This window comes from Thalassophryne amazonica, chromosome 15, assembly GCF_902500255.1.
Source record: "Thalassophryne amazonica chromosome 15, fThaAma1.1, whole genome shotgun sequence".
NCBI lineage: Eukaryota > Metazoa > Chordata > Actinopteri > Batrachoidiformes > Batrachoididae > Thalassophryne > Thalassophryne amazonica.
Window position 1 is genome coordinate 64,014,885 of NC_047117.1, and position 19,635 is coordinate 64,034,519.

Consider the following 19,635-nt stretch of genomic DNA (forward strand, 5'->3'; position numbering starts at 1 on the left):
GGATTTGAGTCCCTCTGTGCGTAGTGTGTAGCCTTTGTTACTTTGGTCCCAGCTCTCTGCAGGTCATTCATCAGGTCCCTCTGTGTAGTTCTGGGATTTTTGTTCACCGTTCTCATGATCATTTTGACCCCATGGATGACATCATGCGTGGAGCTCCAGATTGAGGAGAATATCAATGGTCTTGTATGTCTTCCATTTTCTTACAATTGCTCCCACAGTTGATTTATTCACACCAACCTGCTTGACTATTGTAGATTCACTCTTCCGAGCCTGGTGCACAGCTACAATTTTCTTCCTGGTGTCCTTCGACAGCTCTTTGGTCTTGGCCATGGTTGTTTGGAGTCTGACTGTTTGAGGCTGTGGATAGGTGTCTTTTATACAGATAACGAGTTCCAACAGATGCCATTAATACAGGTAACAGGTGGAGGACAGAAGAGCTTCTTAAAGAAGCAGTTACAGGTCTGTGAGAGCCAGAAATCTTGCTTGTTTGTAGGTGACCAAATACTTATTTTCCACCATAATTTACAAAAAAAATCCTACAATGTGATTTCCTGGATTTTTTTTCTCATTTTGTCTCTCATAGATGAAGTGCACCTATGACGAAAATTACAGACCTCTCTCATCTTTCTAAGTAAGAGAACTTGCACAATCAGTGACTGACTAAATACTTTTTTACCCCACTGTAATTTGTATGTTAGCACTGTTGCAGATATTGATAACTAAAGCAATGTTAACTACTCTGATGGTGCCATGATTATTGAGGCTTTATGCCAGTGGTTTCCAAAGAATTCCAAAAAGGGCAAAGAGGGTTGCAGGCGTTCTTCGCAACCACTGACTCCAACAGTGTCTTTGGACACCACTGCTTTATGCTGTCATGGTTTTTATTGGCTCCTATTAGCTACCAGCAATAAAAAATGTCTTAATCACCTGAACCCAGCCTACCTGCGTTATTAGCCTTTGCTGTCTTAGTAATTTTGATGTAGATTTTTGCTTCAGACTTTATTTGTCCAGGCCATATCATGCCAGTCTTGCCCACACTAACCATGTATGGGTTGGCCAATAGTTAGGCATACCTGCCAACATTTGAACTTACCAGTGCGGGACACCCACTTGTGGCCTCAAGCACCAAGGGCGCGAAACATAACTAGGGGATCCAGGGGAATGCCGGGACCCACACAACGCGGGACACAGGGATAGATAGCGGAACTGTCCTCCCCAATGCAGGACGGTTAGCAGCGCTGGCTAGGTGGAGTCAGACATTGTCAAGATGGTGACATCTAGAGGCAGTGTACTTCCGCTTCAAACCTGCTGTTCCGGAAAACTGTCTCTGATGTCACAGAGAGTTTGTACAGTATATATACAGGCATTGACATGTATAAGATGACTTTGCATTAGCAGAGGTATATACTCCCAACCTGCCTTCTTCTTTAGGCTTTAAAGTTTAGCACTCAACCAAAAATTATTTGATCTTGAGAAGCTTTTCATTAATTTTACAGTCTTTGCTGCTTTTATAAAAATCATGTGTCTGATTTGTGTACAGTACTTTATGCACAGAATATGGCAGCATTCAAAAGCATCTCAACGGTATTACACAAAATAAACAGTTTGTTTTCAGGGAACAGCCAAAACAGAATTGTATGTGCCAGCATCCATCATTATTAACAGAACTACTGACTAATAGAGTTTGGCACAGTCAGATCTATCACTTTTCTTGTGATGATATCTCTCTCCATAGCTCATTCGTAACAGGTCCAGGCAACACCAGCTGGCACAACGGAAGCATTTCCTGCAACCCTCCCAGCCAAAGGAAGTGTGGCACTGCCAAGTGTGTATTTGTGGAGAATGACTCCATTCATGTGCCTTCAACATGGCAGGCGACAACCAGAGGGACAGCAGGAAGAGTGTGGCTGCGTGCGGAATGGCTTTGTGTTTATCTAAACCTCACAGGGTGTGTTAATAGTCCCGTGCAGACCTGTTTCCTCTCCCCAGCATCTTCAAATGCATTGCATTACCGCCGCTTTCGATTGCATTTCAGATTAGGGAGCGGTGGCGAAGAGAGCAGAAGTCAGATAGACAAAGAGAGAGGGAGAGAGAGAGAGAGAGATGGATGAGGACACGAGATGCAGGATGCGAGACGAAGAAGGACAGATCAAGGGGAAAGAAGAAGAGAGAGGCAGCCGGGGAGGATGCAAGACATGGACAGAAAGCAAAGAGGAAATGGCAAGAATATGATGAAATAGCCTGTGGGGGAGCGCATTATACGGCCGTTAGAAGCACACAGACACACACACACACATACACACACACAGCAGCGAATCGGAGAGTACCCACGATTCCTGTGACCTTGGAGGTCAGTCGGAGGGAAGCAGTATTAATCAAACTGATGCCCATGCGTGAGGTGGATGATGGGAGGCAGCAGTGTTCACAACAACCACCACCCCCCACCCACCCATCAGCATCGCCTCCCCCCCAAACCTCTGCACACGCCTCCCTATGCATTTATTTGCATACTTCCAGCCCTTTTGTTTTTTTTTCTTTTTAAATTTCACCCTTCTCTCGCTCTCCTTTGTACACCCTGAACCCTCCCTGGGTATCTGGCTCCAAACACTGAGTTAACCCACATCCACCCCGTGTTAATATCAGCTCTAGCCCGTGGATATGCCACCAACATTTACATTGGCTGTGCGATTAACTTTGTTGCCTTCTGGTCACACTCAGACGTACAGTTATTGATTTGCTTGTTTTTCGTCTCTGTGTCGGTGCATATTTTTGCAGAAATGGCTGCTGGGGAGTCTGATATTAATGTTTGTCTGAGTGTATGGACGCATACATAATGCATGTGCAGAGCTACCTAAAAGATGACAGACATGGCCAGACTGAAAACCTTACTCACGTGAGTTCTTTCCAAAAAGAACAGCTGTAACTAAAACCTACAAATTTATTTTGGCAAATGTTCTGTTCATCTCCAATTTTTTAAGATAACACTATCACTGTACTGACCATAGGATAGTATGCCATATTCCACTACTTTAAACTCGTGCTCATTTTGAATATGTTAGAATTTTTCTGGAGCTCAGTTGAACTTCCCACTTGCCTCACGTTTGGCTCAGTGCAGGCTCATTGGGGACCACAGCAGCTCATCTGAGTCTGACTGTCTTCACCCAGAGCGATCAAAGGGAATCGTGATTATTAACCATCACATGACAAAGTAAAACCTCTTACGTAAATCATTCTAAAGTCAGTTTTAAGCAGAAACGAGGCGAAACGAGGCAAAAGTCAGTGAACGCATCGGCTAGCAGCTTGTGTAGCTGCAGCATTCTGATCGCTTGATCTGTCTTTTATGATGAAATAATGCTGAATTTATGTGGAAATGATTTTTGTACAAAAGCTTCAGATATCTGTCGCTGAGATAGATGATGACTGGAGTGCAGTTTGAAGCAGAAACGACGTGATAATCAGTGAACCGCTGCTAATGATGCATGCGCAGTGAAGGCAGGGTAGACTGATTTTTTTAGGGGGGACTGTTCAGTTGGCGACACCGGCACCAGTTTAACTGACCTTTCCTGTCTTCTGCCAGTCATTGGCAAGAAGCACCTTGGCAACAACTGTGTATCCTTCAGTACACTGCTCATGGGGTGGGGTGGGGGGATCAGCACTAAACCCTGCCAAGTGTAAGATCCACACTTCAGATCTTGATTACCATTGAGGCTGTAGAGTAGAGTTTGGGCTTACATTGCTGAAAGACTGCATTTTAAGATTCATTCATTCATTCATCTTCTACTGCTTAGTCCAATTAAGGGTTGCGGGTGGCTGGAGCCTATCCCAGCAGTCATAGGGCGTGAGGCGGGGTACACCCAGGACAGGATTTTTCAAAATAATAAATGCTGAAAATCACTGTATGTCACCAACCACTGAGGGTAGAGAGCAGATTTTGGGTGCAGATTACTCAGAAACCCCAGATTTTTGATTCTGAGAATGTCCTCTTTTTGTCTTTGACCCAATTGAACAGACCTCAATAGGTCTTTTTTTGCCTGTATCTGAGGTAATCTTAATAGAACGTAAAGTATTGATCTTCCAAGTTATGGTGATGTAATGCAAACATGACAACTATTCCAAAAGTGTGTTTAGGAGGCGGCTTGTGATGTGCACTGTGATGAAATTACCTGTCTCTTGAGTGTCAAATCATAGCAAGATAAGCACACACACATAAAATGCTTTCCCTCTCTGCTGACGGCATGTACATGTGGTGCTTCAGTGTGTCAGTCAATACAAACAAATCAATACTCTGTGGCTAGGTAGGTGTGTGTGTGGGGGGGGGGGTGGGCTGTGTTAATCTGTGACTGCTCCTCTGCACTGATGATGGTATCGATCTGGTGAAGATCATCTGAAGGTCAGGATATGTTGTCTTTCTATGGACTGTCTTAACACACTACCTGTCTGTTGCTACTGTACAGAATAGCTTACAAGTAGCGGTGGCCTGGATGGCCCCAATTTAATCGCTCAGTTTAGACAGGTAGTAAGGTCTAAGAAGAGTCCTGATGGTTCCAAACTTTTTCCATTTACAGATGATGGTGGCCACTGTTCTGATTGGGACCGCCAAAACAACAGAAATGTTTTTGTACTCTTCCCCAGATTTGTGCCTCGAGACAATCCCGTCTCAGAGGTCTACAGACAATTCCTTTGACTTCATGCTTGGTTTGTGCTCCGACATGCACTGTCAACTGTGGGACCTTATATATAGATAGCTGTGTATCTTTCCAATTCATGTCCAGTGAAATGATTTTACCCCAGGTGGACTCCAATTAAGCTGTAGAAACATCTCAAGGATGATCAGTGGAAACAGAGTGCACCTGAGCTCAATTTAGAGCTTTATGGCAAAGGCTGTGAATACAACCCCTGGCAAAAATTATGGAATCACCGGCCTCGGAGGATGTTCATTCAGTTGTTTAATTTTGTAGAAAAAAAGCAGATCACAGACATGACACAAAACTAAAGTCATTTCAAATGGCAACTTTCTGGCTTTAAGAAACACTATAAGAAATCAGGAAAAAAAAAATTGTGTCAGTCAGTAACGGTTACTTTTTTAGACCAAGCAGAGGAAAAAAATATGGACTCACTCAATTCTGAGGAATATATTATGGAATCACCCTGTAAATTTTCATCCCCAAAACTAACACCTGCATCAGATCAGATCTGCTCATTAGTGTGCATCTAAAAAGGAGTGATCACACCTTGGAGAGCTGTTGCACCAAGTGGACTGACATGAATCATGGGTCCAACACGAGAGATGTCAATTGAAACAAAGGAGAGGATTATCAAACTCTTAAAAGAGGGTAAATCATCACGCAATGTTGCAAAAGATGTTGGTTGTTCACAGTCAGCTGTGTCTAAACTCTGGACCAAATACAAACAACATGGGAAGGTTGTTAAAGGCAAACATACTGGTAGACCAAGGAAGACATCAAAGCGTCAAGACAGAAAACTTAAAGCAATATGTTTCAAAAATCGAAAATGCACGACAAAACAAATGAGGAACAAATGGGAGGAAACTGGAGTCAACATCTGTGACCGAACTGTAAGAAACCGCCTAAAGGAAATGGGATTTACATACAGAAAAGCTAAACGAAAGCCATCATTAACACCTAAACAGAAAAAAACAAGGTTACAATGGGCTAAGGAAAAGCAATCGTGGACTGTGGATGACTGGATGAAAGTCATATTCAGTGATGAATCTCCAATCTGCATTGGGCAAGGTGATGATGCTGGAACTTTTGTTTGGTGCCGTTCCAATGAGATTTACAAAGATGACTGCCTGAAGAGGACATGTAAATTTCCACAGTCATTGATGATATGGGGCTGCATGTCAGGCAAAGGCACTGGGGAGATGGCTGTCATTACATCATCAATAAATGCACAAGTTTACGTTGATATTTTGGACACTTTTCTTATCCCATCAATTGAAAGGATGTTTGGGGATGATGAAATCATTTCTCAAGATGATAATGCATCTTGCCATAGAGCAAAAACTGTGAAAACATTCCTTGCAAAAAGACACATAGGGTCAATGTCATGGCCTGCAAATAGTCCGGATCTTAATCCAATTGAAAATCTTTGGTGGAAGTTGAAGAAAATGGTCCATGACAAGGCTCCATCCTGCAAAGCTGATCTGGCAACAGCAATCAGAGAAAGTTGGAGCCAGATTGATGAAGAGTACTGTTTGTCACTCATTAAGTCCATGCCTCAGAGACTGCAAGCTGTTATAAAAGCCAGAGATGGTGCAACAAAATACTAGTGATGTGTTGGAGCGTTCTTTTGTTTTTCATGATTCCATAATTTTTTCCTCAGAATTGAGTGAGTCCATATTTTTTCCCTCTGCTTGGTCTATAAAAGTAACCGTTACTGACTGTCACAATTATTTTTCCTGATTTCTTATAGTGTTTCTTAAAGCCAGAAAGTTGTCATTTGAAATGACTTTAGTTTTGTGTCATGTCTGTGATCTGCTTTTTTTCTACAAAATTAAACAACTGAATGAACATCCTCCGAGGCCGGTGATTCCATCATTTTTGCCAGGGGTTGTATTACAGCGAATCCTGCGAGTGTGTCTGACTGACAGCTCTACTACCTTTCCTCTTTGTGTATCATTATTATCATTTCAGAGTGATGAAACAGAACCTAGGCTTGTTACCACTTAATTATTCATTTGAATCCATAAAGGCAATCAATTACGCTTAAGTGTGCAATAAAACTGATTAACCAGTCAGTTCCCAAAACACCATAAAATGTGTGCAGGTCTTACACCCTGGTAATGAGTTTGTAAGAAGGGAGAGGGAAGGGGCTAACACTGAGGGCGCTCGTGCACAAACATGTACACACGCGCGCTCCAACCTCAGGAACAAATGACTATTGTTGCTGATGTGTTTTTCTGAATGATAATTTGACATATTAGTGATTTGGGATGAAAGATAAGCAGAGCTTAATGTACAACCCCTGGCAATAATTATGGAATCACCGGCCTCGGAGGATGTTCATTCAGTTGTTTAATTTTGTAGAAAAAAAGCAGATCACAGACATGACACAAAACAAAAGTAATTTCAAATGGCAACTTTCTGGCTTTAAGAAACACTATAAGAAATCAGGAAAAATAATTGTGGCAGTCAGTAACGGTTACTTTTTTAGACCAAGCAGAGGGAAAAAAATATGGACTCACTCAATTCTGAGGAATAAATTATGGAATCACCCTGTAAATTTTCATCCCCAAAACTAACACCTGCATCAAATCAGATCTGCTCGTTAGTCTGCATCTAAAAAGGAGTGATTATACCTTGGAGAGCTGTTGCACCAAGTGGACTGACATGAATCATGGCTCCAACACGTGAGATGTCAATTGAAACAAAGGAGAGGATTATCAAACTCTTAAAAGAGGGTAAATCATCACGCAATATTGCAAAAGATGTTGGTTGTTCACAGTAAGCTGTGTCTAAACTCTGGACCAAATACAAACAACATGGGAAGGTTGTTAAAGGCAAACATACTGGTAGACCAAGGAAGACATCAAAGCGTCAAGACAGAAAACTTAAAGCAATATGTGTCAAAAATTGAAAATGCACAACAAAACAAATGAGGAACGAATGGGAGGAAACTGGAGTCAACGTCTGTGACCGAACTGTAAGAAACCGCCTCAAGGAAATGGGATTTACATACAGAAAAGCTAAATGAAAGCCATCATTAACACTTAAACAGAAAAAAAAACAAGGTTACAATGGGCTAAGGAGAAGCAATCGTGGACTGTGGATGACTGGAAGAAAGTCATATTCAGTGATGAATCTCCAATCTGCATTGGGCAAGGTGATGATGCTGGAACTTTTGTTTGGTGCCGTTCCAATGAGATTTCTAAAGATGACTGCCTGAAGAGAACATGTAAATTTCCACAGTCATTGATGATATGGGGCTGCATGTCAGGTAAAGGCACTGGGGAGATGGCTGTCATTACATCATCAATAAATGCACAAGTTTACGTTGATATTTTGGATACTTTTCTTATCCCATCAATTGAAAGGATGTTTGGGGATGTTGAAATCATTTTTCAAGATGATAATGCATCTTGCCATAGAGCAAAAACTGTGAAAACATTCCTTGCAAAAAGACACATAGGGTCAATGTCATGGCCTGCAAATAGTCCAGATCTTAATCCAATTGAAAATCTTTGGTGGAAGTTGAAGAAAATGGTCCATGACAAGGCTCCAACCTGCAAAGCTGATCTGGCAACAGCAATCAGAGAAAGTTGGAGCCAGATTGATGAAGAGTACTGTTTGTCACTCATTAAGTCCATGCCTCAGAGACTGCAAGCTGTTATAAAAGCCAGAGGTGGTGCAACAAAATACTAGTGATGTGTTGGAGTGTTCTTTTGTTTTTCATGATTCCATAATTTTTTCCTCAGAATTGAGTGATTCCATATTTTTTTCCCTCTGCTTGGTCTAAAAAAGTAACCGTTACTGACTGCCACAACTTTTTTTTTCCTGATTTCTTATAGTGTTTCTTAAAGCCAGAAAGTTGCCATTTGAAATGACTTTAGTTTTGTGTCATGTCTGTGATCTGCTTTTTTTCTACAAAATTAATCATCTGAATGAACATCCTCTGAGGCCGGTGATTCCATAATTTTTGCCAGGGGTTGTATGCTAATATTATGGTCAGCCGCGTGGAGTAAAATGAAGCAAGGTCACTGGGAAGAGGCCCGCTTATAATTAACAGAAGAATTCATTACAAAAACAATGACTCCATTTAGCAGTGCTCATTAACAGAGATAACTCATTTGATATGAAAATATAAATACAGATGCTCACGTGTTGTCAATAAGACCTGCTATTTTCATCCTACAGGTGCTTTTAATGCATTTTAGTGTGTGCATTTGATTGGGTGAATGCCCCGGCCTTTTTTCCGCCGCCGCCGGATCATTCCTCTTTATTCTCTGGCATTTTCGCTCCCTCTCTCCCTCCCTCTCACTCTTCCATTCTTGTTCTCTCACTCACTCCCTCTTTTACTGGCCTTTACCTGCTTGCTTGTCTCGAGGGAAATTACAGCAGCTCACAGTCGCCATCCTACTGCACTGCGCAGTTTTGCAGCGTTATGCACTCCCCCCCATCCATATAGTACGCACATATATACTGTTGACATGCACTCGCACAAAACACCGAGGCTGAATTACTATGACGCTGGCCTTGCATTGCCCCTTCACGAGCTGCAGCTCTGAATGTTTTCTTCCTTCTGATGCATTTCAACTACAATATAATATCTACTATATTCAGCATTGTGGAGGTTATCAGAGGGTTGTGGTAATCAGTTTCAGTTACATGACCACAGAAGGTGGACTTATGCAACATTTCTTCAGAACATTTTGTGACCACCAAGGTTCCCGAAAGCCCAAACAGAGATTGTGGTTTGCATTAAAGTTGGGCTGCCTTTGTCTGTCAAAAATGTCGATTGCGATCAGGTCAAGCTCACTCTGACCATTTATACTGGATATTTTTGCACAGAACTGTGGTTGATCTGAAATGTTTGCAGCTATGTTTCGGGTACTTGTGTGACACATTCTATATACAGAGATGGACATTTTCCCGAAATTACAAAATTTGGGGCTTTGCAGCCTAACTGTTAGTCTCATGGTTCTTGGTTAGGCTTAGCCATGGTTAGTGTCAACTGCAGGTAGCATTTTCTTTAATATGGCCCAGCAGCCGACAAACACAGCATCAATCAATAACAGTATGCTCCAACCATGGAAATCGAATACATTTTCAAAACTTAAGGCTGTGAGACTTTCGATCACATTGTGCTTCTATTCTGAGCTTAACTGTGCAAGATCAGGTCTGGTCTGGCAGCAAGCACTGACGCTGCACATCGTCAAATCCATAATACCACGGAACTGCCCCAGATACTGGGTAGTAACCATCCAAGCAGAAAACTGGTCTATCCCCATTTCTCAAATTTAGCCATTTATCTCCCCCAGCCAGTTGAAATGTAGATGTCCCTTGACCTTTTCCAGTTGCTGGGATGCTCTGAGTCACCTATGTATTGGTTCATATCCAGAGAAACACTGCATGGCTAAAATGTAGTAGCTGATGTTCCATGATTAACCGTTCATTAAACACAGTCATTCCAGCAGTACCCAAGGTTTCTCCAAAGGGACCTAGTACCAGTGACATCCAGTTGTTTCCTTAGGTCGGTCACTGGTTGTTGTCCAAGTCTCACAGTCTACAGTAAGACAGGAACCACTAGGACCCTAAAACCTTGGAGCTTCTTTCTCCTGCACAGATACCAGCATTGCCAAATACCTCTTTGCAGGGACCTCATGAGTTCCCAAGTATCTCTTGACCTCAACTGCCAAGGACCCAGAGATAAGATCTCCATAACAAATAATTGCAGTACAGCATGGTTGAATGAGAACCCTTTGGTCCTGACTGTGATATAGGCGGAAGAAATTTAATTTAACCAGCGGAAACCCACACAAACATGGGGAGAACATGCAAACTCCACACAGTAAGGCCACAGGTGAGAATCGATCCCATGACCTTCTTGCTGTGAGGCAACATTGCTAACCACTAAGGCGTGCTGCCCAACTGTGAGAGGATTACAGCATGGACACTATGATTGCTATTATGCACCTGTGTTGTGCACATGCGCTGTTTCTCCTCACAGCTGACAAGGCCACTTCCATAGTAACTAGTGTGCTTATCTTGTATTGCCTGGCCTGCCATGTAAATGCACTTATCCCACTAGAAGTTCAAGTGGTCTCATCCCAGATCAAGCTTGTGATGGTTAAATCCATCCAGTGTAAATATGTCTTACTTCTCTTCCAAACAGCTTTTAGTATGTGTCGGCCCTCTTCTTTTCAGGATAAGTCATTCTTCAGACTTAGTCTTAAGAAAGTTAATCAAAAGCCTTCCTCTTCCTCATGTAGACTACCTACCTAAAGTACCAATTATGCCGTCTCTCCCTTATCTTTTTTTGAAATGTTGCAGATGAACAGTGAAGACCTCTGTAGGGTTTTGCTGTTCTGTACCATGATTTAATGGATAGGCACTTCAGTCACGTTCCTAATCAGACCGTGCAAAGCTCAATGAATATTTCAGCTCAACTACACAGCTGCAACTTGCAAAATTTGCCTTGATGTGGCAGGATCGGGAGGCCGGCTGTGAAACACTGTTTTTTATGTGCCGTTAGGATGTGGCTTCATTTGCTTCCTTCCTCTGTCAGAATTATTGTGATCAAGTTTGCATATGTCAAGTCATGCCTTTGGAAATGTCAGTTTGAGTGAAGCAGCAGCGGCTCACTGTCTGCATTTTGATTACTCACATCCATAAAGTCCAGATTGCAAAGGAGGATTGCATATTCATAATCAGTACCAACAGTGTTGGACAGGTTACTTCCAACATGCAGTACATTATAGATTACTAGTCATTATAGATTTCTGTTTCTGAATTGTAATGCGTTACACCACTCCTGCATTACTTTTGAGATACTTTCGCCAAAATAACTGCAGAAGTAGGATTTTACATTCTAAAATGCTAAAATGCATGTGTTGTGGTGTTGCGTAATGACTGTAGGCCCTTAAGGCTACTAACAATTTCATCAGTATAATTGGCACAGTGAACACTGAAGGCACAATACAAACTAGATCCCCCTACCTGTAGAGCACAAACTTCCACCAACACTAGTTTCCAATTCCACAAAATTTTACCTTGGAAAAATTTTCAAGGTTACAATCCTGTTTGAAGTGTCTTTTCATAAGCTAAATTACATGTGATCACATGTCAGGAGTGTAGTTAGTTCATGCACTTGAATCTTAGTTGTGGTGGTGTCAGTTTTTTTTCCCCCAACTTTTTTAGTTTCTAAATTATTTTCAGATAATGTTCACAGAACATTGGTTATCTCTGCTATTCACAATTTGTCAGTGCTTTTTGGCAAGTTGTTTCTGACTGATAATTGGAAGACAGACAAACAGGTAGGAAATTGGAACCTCTGTCCAATTTTGGTGGTGTAGGTAAATCCATAACAGAAAAATGAGTGATTGAGGCACTTTTGATTGAGATATAATGCAACATGTACATCAAATGGACTTTTCAATATTAAATTCAAACATCCACAAAATACACAATCCAGATTGAATCCGGATCAAACTTTGTCATGCGATAGTGAGCCCCAGTCTGCACCTCGCTTCAAATATGTGAGTGATTGGGGCATGTTTGATTAAGATATTATGTAAAATATACATTAAATGGGGTTTTCAATGTTAAATTTAAATGGCCACAAAATCTGTGATCTGGATAAAATCTGGATCAAACTGTCAGTCTGTAACTCTCTCAAATATGAATGAAATTTGATCTTTTTAAACAGAGTTATGAATTTTTGAAAATTCATTCAATGTTAAAGATGGGGATTTTTCCAAATTTCTAAGATTTTTCCTGACTTTCACCTTTGACCTATGACCTTGAAAATGTAATCAGTTCTTGCCTATTAGGATATGAATCCTCAGTAAACATTTCATAATGGTATATGAAAAATTGTGGGCTGCAGGCTGTTCACAAACAAATGGGCAAAAACATAATCTCCTCCAACTTCGTTGGTGGAGTTCATAACAATCACAGCCAGAATCCCAAAGGTTCAGAGTCTGGTAAAATAATGAGACAGATGGTGTGAATACTATACTAATATTAAACACAATACAGCTTACGATTCGTTTGTTAAGTGTGACGTAACGCATCACGTGATTTTCAACTTCCGGGTCCAAAAAAAAAAAAAAATGCGTGCTTCGTCAGCTGTTTGTGGTCTTTGGTCGTCTGCATCAGCTGAGCTTCTTTCGAAGCTAAGACCTCACAAGCAGAGTTCCCGGATGTGCGACCGAGTAAATAGGTCGGAAACATCACCGGAGCTGTCGTTTTATAGATTCCCAGCCGATGACAAACGGAAACAGAAGTGGCTACAACGGATCAGGTAGGCCCCCTCTACCCTGGACTTTTTGTTTTGATTGCTGACGCTGTAACGGCTGTACCGACCATTTATGACATGAATCTCATCAAGTTACATAACCATAAGTGTTTTGTTTGGACCCGGAAACAGATTTATCACATGATGCGTTACGTCAGCGCTTAACAGTCCCATAATGTAACCTATCGCCAAATGACATGACAAGATACATAATCTTTTTCTTTTCATTTCAATTTTTTTTTTTTTTTTTTTTGTCTTTCAATTCAAGAAGTTCACAGCACAAAACTGGTATGTACAAAGCTTGCATGCTGGCATGATGGACGTAACTTATGCTTTATTAAGAATTATGAAGTGCACTTGGAGAATTAGCCCTCAGCCTCAAGGGATGTAGCTCATTCATTTAGTCCAACTTCACAAAAATTAACATGTAGGCTAAACATAACCTGCAACTGCCAAAAAATAAAACACACAACAAACAGAGAGAACCTTACTAAAAAAAACAACAAACAAAAAAAACAATGTTTACATGGAATCTGTAGACTGCCAGCATTACATTATTCTAAAGTACAACTACTGTACTACTACTACCTATAATAATAACAATAATAATAATATATTGAAATATATAATTTTTTTCAAAGTAGCAGAAAAACTGTCTTTAAAATGTCTTCAAAAGTGGCCCTTTAAAGCTTCCCCACCCCTCACCCCTGAGAGTACGCCCCTGCATGGTCTGTCTGTGAACTGCAGAACAGACATGAAGAGAAAGAGGGTGGGCTGGTTGTCTTTAAATCGTTGGTGTCAGCTCTGCGAGTCCATGCTAGTGTTGTGTTGATCCCTGCAGCAGACACTGGCTACTCGCTTCACCTCACAGAGGGAAGCAAGAGGAAGAGTACACTGTTTAAGGTTGAGTTGAACTGACTCATTAAAAATTGCTTTTATCAGTATGATTCATATTGGTTTCAATCAGAGTTTTGATCTATTTGTCAACAGTGGATTTATCAATGCATCACCAGCTTCTGAGGAAATCAGTGTTGAAAAGCTACATTCCACAGCTGGTTTTGGATTAAAAGTTTGATGTAATGTGTGTTATTGAAATATATAACAAGTAGTAATGCCTTACATTGCTGAATTACAGCAAATTGTAATGCATTCCTATAATTGCATTACTTTTGTAATATGTTACTCCCAACACTGAATACCAAACATAACAAGACCCCTACTCATTCTCTGTCACAAACTTTAAAGCTACAGTGTGTAAGATTACACCACTCACCTAGTGGTGAGGTTGCAGATTGCATTATGCTGTGTCTGGTCACAATTATGATTCCCTTTGAGTTTTCTCTTCTTGACAATGGGAATTTATCCTCCCTCTTTTGAAAAGCAATATGTATGCATGATCCTATATTTAAAAAAAAATGAAGGTTCTCCTGTTAGCCTGAGTATTCAATTAACACTTTCTGCACTATCAATAAACTGTATCCTGAATGGAAACTGCTGCTAATTTGTAAATGTATCTGTAATTCATCTGATCTTGGCATGCTAAAACATTTTGGGAATCGTCATGTTTATTCTTCAACATTTCAAAATTAGCTCTTTAGGTCTGTTTTTCAGGGGTTTAGAGCCAAACAAAAATGCAAACCAAAGTTAGCAGTTTATCGGTTTAGTTTAATTTTCAGTTAGCACATTAGCAGCTATCAAACCTAATTTTGAAGTTGGATGTGCCCACCACTGGTATAGGGGAGCAACCAGTGGTTGCTCTTTATTTTTGAGTAATCAGGCAGGGCTGAAAAGTACAAAAGGTGAAGTAAGTATGTCTCTTCTGAGCTAATGTATCGACATGGTGTAACACGATGGCCCCCATGAGGGGCCCCCCTCCCATGTAGATGTGAAGGGCTCATATTAAGCTTATGAAAACCCCTTGATTTGTTGTTGCAGGTAATTAAAGACTAATGAACATCCATCTGTCCATTTTTTATACCTGCTTACTCCAGTTTAAGGTCACAGGGATGGGGCGGGGGGTGGAGCCTATCGCAGCAGTCATGGGGCATAAAGTGGGATACAATGAACAGATAGTTATTAATTCCATTTCTGCTAATGAACGCCCCTGAATTCTACACAATGTGGTTTTAAATATCTTCTGGAGGATGTGAATTTAAAATCAAGATTTTCTTTGAGGCTCGCTGCTGCCAAGAAATGTTTAGCTGCTCCTCAGATCATACTTGTTTGCTTAATTTCACAACATTATCTGCTCTGTGATAATGGAGCATATTGGAACATACTTGGATTTCTGAAGAAAAATGGAGCCTAATGGGATTCTTTTTCTCTAATTTGTCTGCTGATGTGTCTGTCTTTTACAGTTGTGTATGATTATTAATGCTTCTGGATGGAGATCGCTCTCTCTCATGGGAAACGTGTTTAAATGACAAAATGTAGCCACAGAGCACGTGCATTAAATATGCATGTTGCCACGCAGCATTGTTGCCGGTGTGTGTGTGTGTGTGTGTGTGTGTGTATGCGCCGTATGCATGGCAATCAAGTGCATTCTTGTGTGGCTTTGTGCATGAATGGAGCGGGGCAGACTCCACGAGCAGCCTTGAAATTAAAACCTTTCATGGAACGAGGCTCGTGATTGAAATGGAATTAAAACAAAAGGCAGGAGAGCACAGTGAAAAATTGTAGGGAGCATAAATAAAAAAAGCGAACGGCGAAACGGGTAGGATGACAAGTGCATTGTCTGACTGGGCAAGGAGTGAGCAATTGCCTTTTCTGCAGCCCCACAGCTCGTGTCTGGAATGTTTCTTATCACAGTGTCAGGCAGACCTTACCCATTGGCTCTCTTCTGTCAGCAGTCTACCTAAATGTGAAAGTAATTAGGGAAATTGGTGGAGTGAAAGAAACATCCCAGAGACACTTAGAAGAACAACTGTGACGAGTTGGACGATGGATTTTCTCAAGCACATAAACGTGTCTGAATATTGAAACATCGGCACATCTTATCGTTCTTCTTACCTGCGCTCGACAAAAATTTTAAAGGCAAATTTTCATTTTCGCTCTCGTTTTTCATGATTTGAAGTGAAAGTTCATCTTCACCTTTGCTTAAGTAATGCATTCACCTGTCTGATGTGGTATATCAAGATGCTGATTAAACGGCGTGATTATTGCACAGTTGTGCATATGTCTGGTCACAATAAAAGCCCAGTCTAAAATGTGGAGTCTTGCAAGAAGGTATTTATTAGGTGAAGAAGCTGGACATAGTCCTGGGATGGCGTGATTACATGTGGTCTACAGTTGCGAAACGGGTTGAAAACGACACTGGAGCCTGCTTATGGCAGTGAAATGTGTTCGTGGCAACAGCTCTGAGGATGGCCATTCCTGCAGTTAGCACACCAATTTCACACTCCCTCAAAACATGTGGCATTGAGTTGTCATAAAAGTGCACATATTAAAGTGGGCTTTTATTGTCACCAGACCAATGCACAAATATGCAGTAATCATGCTGCTTAATCCCCATCTTGCTCAGTGTTGCTCAGCTACAGACTGCTCCTTCCCAAGTGCAGGACCAACAGACTGAAACACTCCTTTGTTCCTCAAGTCATCAGACTGTACAACTCCTCACTCGGGGGAGGAGGAGCAATAGGAAGACAGAGGATGGGAAGGAGAGGAACAGTAGTAGCCAGTAAACCAGTAGTGAGCACTGTTTATATTTGTGTATTTATATTTGCAAATTGTTTTTTACTTTCACTTTTGATATTCTGTGTGCTTTGTGTTGCTGGAACCTAAATTTCCCTGAGGGAGCCTTTCCAAGGGATTAATTAAATTCTATCTAATCTAATCTGTTAATTTTGACACCATATTTTGATTTAGTCTTAGTCACCGTCTTGACTAAAATGTCATTTAGTTCTAGTCATAATTTAGTCATCTGAATTTTTTTGTTTAATTCTAGATTTAGTTGACTAAATATAAGATTTTAGTCAAATAAATATACGAGGTCTGTTAGAAAAGTATCCGACCTTTTTATTTTTTTCAAAAACCTGATGAATTTGAATCACGTGCTTGCATGAGCCAACCTTGAGCCTTCGTGTGCATGCGTGAATTTTTTCACGCCTGTCGATTGTGTCATTTGTTTGTAAGCAGCCTTTGTGTGAGGATGGGTGTAGTCTCTCATCGTTTTTTCTTTGCAAGGAAATGGTGGAACGACTGGAGCAGCACGCCTGCATCAGATTTTGCCAGAAACTGGGCGACAGCCAGATGGAAACCATTCGGATTATTCAGACGGCTTTCGGTGACGATGCTATGGGCATCACACAGGTTAAGGAGCGGTACAACCGGTTAAAAGACGGACGCACAACGGTGGAGAGCACGCCGCGCTCCGGGCGGCCATCAACATGCTGAAATGACCAGATCATTCCAAAGTGAACGCTGTGGTGATGTGGGACCATCGTGTGACTATCTGAGAAATTGTGGAAGAGGTGGACATCAGCACTTTTTTGGTACATTCCACTGTGACAGAAGATTTTGCCATGAAAAGAGTTGCAGCGAAATTCATGCCGATGGCTTGGGCACAAAGCTGATGGCGGAACAAAAGCGCCACCGTGTTGAAGTCTCACAGGACATGTTGTGACATGCTCACCTCTTTCACCATTCGGAAGATTCAGACGGCTTTCAGTGGCTTTTCAGTCGTGTGACTATCCGAGAAATTGTGGAAGAGGTGAGCATGTCACAACAGGTCCTGTGAGACTTCAACACGGTGGCGCTTTTGTTCCGCCATCAGCTTCGTGCCCAAGCCATCGGCATGAATTTCGCTGCAAGGTCAGATACTTTTTGAACAGACCTGGTATACAGTAAATCTAATTGCCTAAAATCTTATGATATTTAGTTAAACTGACAATTACAGCCTTTGAAGCATACAGTCACTGAATTTGGACACAACCTATGTCTTTTTTTTCTTCTTCTACTATTTAATGGGTGACGATAACCTGCCTCAACTTCCTGCTATTGGTCTGAAAGTCCGAATCATCCAAAAACTGTTCTCTTTTGTTTCTTATTAATGTGGCCTGACATTATTCCAGTTCATCATGTTGACAAAATGAACTGGTATAAATAGTGGTGCAGTCCATATTTGGAGACTAGGTAATTTCCAGAAACCTTTAATGACTGCGTTGACTTAAAATTTAGTACAACATGACCACCTTGAAGCTACAGCGTTAAAAGCAAAGTGGCCTCTGTGTACATGTGTTTAACTTAGATCACGGAGAAACTGGGGAGAGTTGACATTTGCCGTTTGGTGTGCTTATGTGTTTTGGGTCAAGGATGAACGCAGCGAAAACAGAAAGTTGAAAGGATTAAAATTTTGGGAGAAATTAAGGATATTGATCACAATAGTGAACAATGGATGTTGATATCACCTTTAATCACTCCCTGGTATCCAGACAAGCTCTGAACAAAGGAAATCTCAACCTTGCCAGTTGTAAAACGTGGCATCATCTAAATGTGGCAAATAATAAATAGTTATTCACAAAACTTTCGCATTTTCAGTTCAAATTATTATAGAAATGTTGTATAATTTATTACCACCCCTGAAAAATGTCCGCTACCTATTTTATAAACACTACTCCAAGCTAGAACCTGTGGATCCCCAGTGTGCTAGTTTTACATAATCCTGCAATAAACCACATTTTCAAGTCATGATTAACTGTGAGCAAAAGTTTTTGCTAGCAACACAAGCGGTTTTGGGTTGTACAAATGAACAGTAAATTCCGATACACCGTGTAATAACTGACCATCCACAGTGAACTACATTTCCCTAAAGGCATTCCCCTCAACGTTCACCTCTCTTAACCCTGCGTATGGAACATCTGCTTTCTCCATTCAGTTGGAACATTCTGATTTAATAGCTCTGGGCACCTTGCCTTGAAAGGAGAGAGAGAGAGAAAACTTTTGGCTCAAGCACCTTTCTTTCTCATTAGCAGTCGCTCTCAAAGCTTTGCTGAAAGAGTTCTTAGTGGTCAGCCTTCGTTTTGAGGACCACAACCCTGATCCATTCCCACCGCACAGTGTGTGTGTGGACACGCGTGCGCAGGCACAGGCCATTTCCATAAGAAAGGAGTGCAGAGAATGAGGCTTTCTTTCTCGAGACGGCAGATGCGGTTTTTGAAGCAGCACAGGGACGACGGAATCTCTCATGTTGTAAATGGATTTAAATTATCGCCCGTTTTTCTGTGACTAAGAGTCTTCATAAAGGTCATGTTAGGTCATGGAAGATTGCACAGCGCCTTTAAGAAATACTTTGTGTAGTTGACTCAAGCTTATGGTGAAATTACTTTTTTGTCAACCAGTTTTGTGAATTTATTAACAAAGTATTTCCATATTGTCAGATATTAATCGTGCTACAGCGGCTCAGTGCTGTTGTCTCACAGTGACAAGTTCCTGGGATCACCTTCTCATTTGTGTGTGGATTTTGCGTGTTTTTATCTTACTTATGTATTTATAATAGCAAAACCTCACACGGCATCCTGTGTGTTTTTTTAAGTGCATCACTATCTCCATTCTTTTGCTGTTTTGTCATACTTTCGCAGATCGAAGGTTGGGAGTCGTAGGGAGCGGGGCTTAGAGTTGGCAGGCGGAGTCAGCTGCCGGCGTTGTGGTTGGACGGGAGTG

General features: G+C 41.2%; 1 long non-coding RNA gene across 1 annotated transcript in view; it reads left to right on the forward strand.

Annotated features, from left to right (window-relative positions):
* The first annotated feature begins 16,044 nt into the window (after nucleotides 1–16,044).
* The window catches only part of LOC117526781, a 38,489-nt gene continuing 34,898 nt past the window's right edge, over nucleotides 16,045–19,635 (forward strand). Inside the window, exon 1 of the long non-coding RNA XR_004565348.1 lies at nucleotides 16,045–16,056. This is a non-coding gene — a long non-coding RNA (uncharacterized LOC117526781). The remainder of the gene's footprint in view (nucleotides 16,057–19,635) is intronic.